At 45.8% G+C, this 2,848-nt stretch overlaps 1 pseudogene across 1 annotated transcript; it reads left to right on the forward strand.

Annotated features, from left to right (window-relative positions):
* On the forward strand, nucleotides 1-897 carry LOC311584483 (small ribosomal subunit protein uS5-like; annotated as a pseudogene). Its single transcript has one exon. The product of its transcript is annotated as a small ribosomal subunit protein uS5-like (transcript).
* The last annotated feature ends 1,951 nt before the right edge of the window (nucleotides 898-2,848 follow it).

The following is a 2,848-nucleotide window of genomic DNA, read 5'->3' on the forward strand; positions in this document are numbered from 1 at the left end:
ACCAAATGGTGGATGACGCCGGTGCAGCGGGAGGGCCCGGAGGACCTGGGGGCCCAGGGTTAGGAGGGCGAGGCGGCTTCCGCGGAGGATTCGGCAGCGGCCTTAGGGGCCGCAGTCGTGGCCGAGGCCGTGGCCGTGGTCGAGGCCAAGGCCGCGGGGCTCGTGGAGGGAAAGCCGAAGACAAGGAGTGGATCCCCGTCACCAAGCTGGGCAGTCTGGTTAAGGATATGAAGATCAAGTCCTTGGAGGAGATTTATATGTTCTCCCTGCGCATTAAGAAGTCCGAGATTATTGACTTTTTCCTGGGCGCATCCCTAAAGGATGAGGTTCTCAAGATCATGCCAAGCAGAAGCAGACACGGGCTGGCCAGCGGACCAGGTTTTTGTCTGCTATTGGGGACTACAACGGTCACATTGGTCTTGGTGTTAAGTGCTCCAAGGAGGTAGCCACTGCTATCCGAGGGGCCAAGCTTTACATTGTCCCTGTGCAGAGAGGCTACTGGGGGAACAAGATTGGCAAGCCACACACTGTTCCCATGCAAGGTGACAGGCCGCTGTGGCTCTGTTTTGGTGCGTCTCATCCCTGCCCCCAGAGGCACTGGCATTGTGTCAGCTTCTGTGCCCAAGAAGCTACTGATGATGGCTGGTATTGATAACTGCTACACATCAGCCAGGGGCTGTACTGCCACCCTGGGCAACTTTGCCAAGGCCACTTTTGATGCCATTTCCAAGACCTACAGCTACCTGACACCCGACCTCTGGAAAGAAACTGTGTTCACCAAGTCTCCTTATCAGGAATTCACTGATCATCTTGTGAAAACCCACACCAGAGTGTCTGTTCAGAGGACCCAGGCTCCAGCTGTGGCTACCACATCAGGGTTTTTACAAGAAAAATAAAGTGGATTAATTCTGTGTAAAAATAAAAAAAAAAAAGAAGAAGAAGAAGAAGAAGAAGAAGAAATGTAGTTTGAAATGTTGACCACTGTGGTCAACTCTGTAAATATCTATGATAATTCTGTAACTCTCTGAATGTGGGTCTTCCATAAATGGAATTTGGTGGTATTTTTTTCTTTCAAGGTAAACACAAATTGCCTTCTAGATTCTAGACTGAGAATCATATGTTGTGCTGGATCTTGATTAGTGAAAACTTTATGAATTGCTATGCGAAATAATATTTCCATCAATCTGAAGAAGAAAGAATTCAAAAGTCTTTTTGAAACCCATACTGCTCATTAGCATCTAAGCATATATTAAATGGAAGTTAGGACCCCTAACCCCAGCATTCAGTAGGCAGAGACCAGAGAACTGAAAGCTCAAGGTGGACCTAGCCTAGCTACCAAGCTCAAGCCAGCTTGAGCTACCCTGTCTCAAAACCCAAGGGCCAGAGATAGAACTCACTGGTAGCACGCTTGCCTAGGATGGTCAAGGCCATAGAGCCAATTCCCAGCATCAGAGAAGTAGGAAAAAGAGAAATAAAGGTACGTTGATTATAGCTTCCAATTTAGGATGATCCTAATGTCTCGGCTTTTTCTTCAGTGTAGGTTTGATATGATCTGTCATGTGATGGCCGCATGGTTGTCAGACTTCAAGGTGCAGGAGAATCTTCCTGGAGGGTTTTGGAAAGCATGACTTGTATCGGTTGAGTAAAACCAGTGTACGAGTCTCCCCTGGAGGAGCCCTGTCGTCACACATGCAGGCAAAGCCCTTAGAACGCACGCCACTAAGAGAGAATCCAAACGAACTTTCAGGAGCAGTGATGTTTTAAGGCTGCATCATTGGACCATGATGCCTGGATGATGAGGGATGATTAAGGGGGGGGGAGGCCGTGTCGGGGTCATCAAGAGCCTGGGAAAGCCATTTACCTCCCACTTAACCCGCAAACTCACACAAATGAAGACAGTCAGATTCATCTTCGACAGGTTTCTGCTGGCTCCTGGGGACCTGTACTCCAGTGTGTAGACTAGTTGGTGGTACTTGCAGCGTGATTATGACGTCACTCCTGCACCCTTAGGAGAACTTCTCTTGTCCTATACAGTTTCAAAGACGCCAAGCTTTCTCAAAATTAAAATCTTGAATTCAATCTAAATAAAATACTGTGTTGCCCATCAGCTTCACTGACGCTAAATTCTGGGCGCTTTGTTGCAGTAAACTTTGGCTTTGGCACTTACTGTGTGCCAGGACTTTCTGCCAGCTTCTTCGGATGGGAGGCTATGGACGGGGGCATTGTTCTGGCCATTGTGGGTTTTATAATCTACTGTCCTATTTTAAGCCTGTTTTGGAAACTTTTTAAAACTTATTTTAAATTCCTATCTAAGCTCTTACCCTTGGGAAAAAAAGAATTAGTTTAAACGCCTCAGAAATAAGTTGGTAAGGTGAGTTCACCTTGAAATAATAAAACATCGCAAGGGGGGCTTTTTGCTGTTGTTTGTTTATGCGTGATGTTCTGTGACGCAGACCAAATCAGCTCATGGTTTCCACCAAGGGGCCTGCGAGCCATCCTGGCCCACCTTATTCATCCATATTCCCCTATATAAAAGATGAAGAAAGAAAAATACCCTCAAAAAATGAGGTGACTTTTCCAAACTCATAGGAAGATCCAAGCCTACAGCTAAACCCAAGTTGCAGGAGTCTTCGTATAGGGCTTTTCTCGTGGCATCAGGCTTTGTGAATTAAATTACAAGAAAAAGGAAAATTACGAATCTTCATATTAGAGGATTTTTACAAAATTTATGATTTTCCAAAAATACTGAGTTTCATCATCAAATTAAATTATTGATATTTTTGTGTGTGAAGTTTGTGAAAATCAGTAGGGGAAACATTGAAGGACTGGGGACGGGGAAGCAGGACTT

The sequence above is a fragment of the Acomys minous genome (genome assembly GCF_964271855.1).
Source record: "Acomys minous genome assembly, chromosome: 15".
NCBI lineage: Eukaryota > Metazoa > Chordata > Mammalia > Rodentia > Muridae > Acomys > Acomys minous.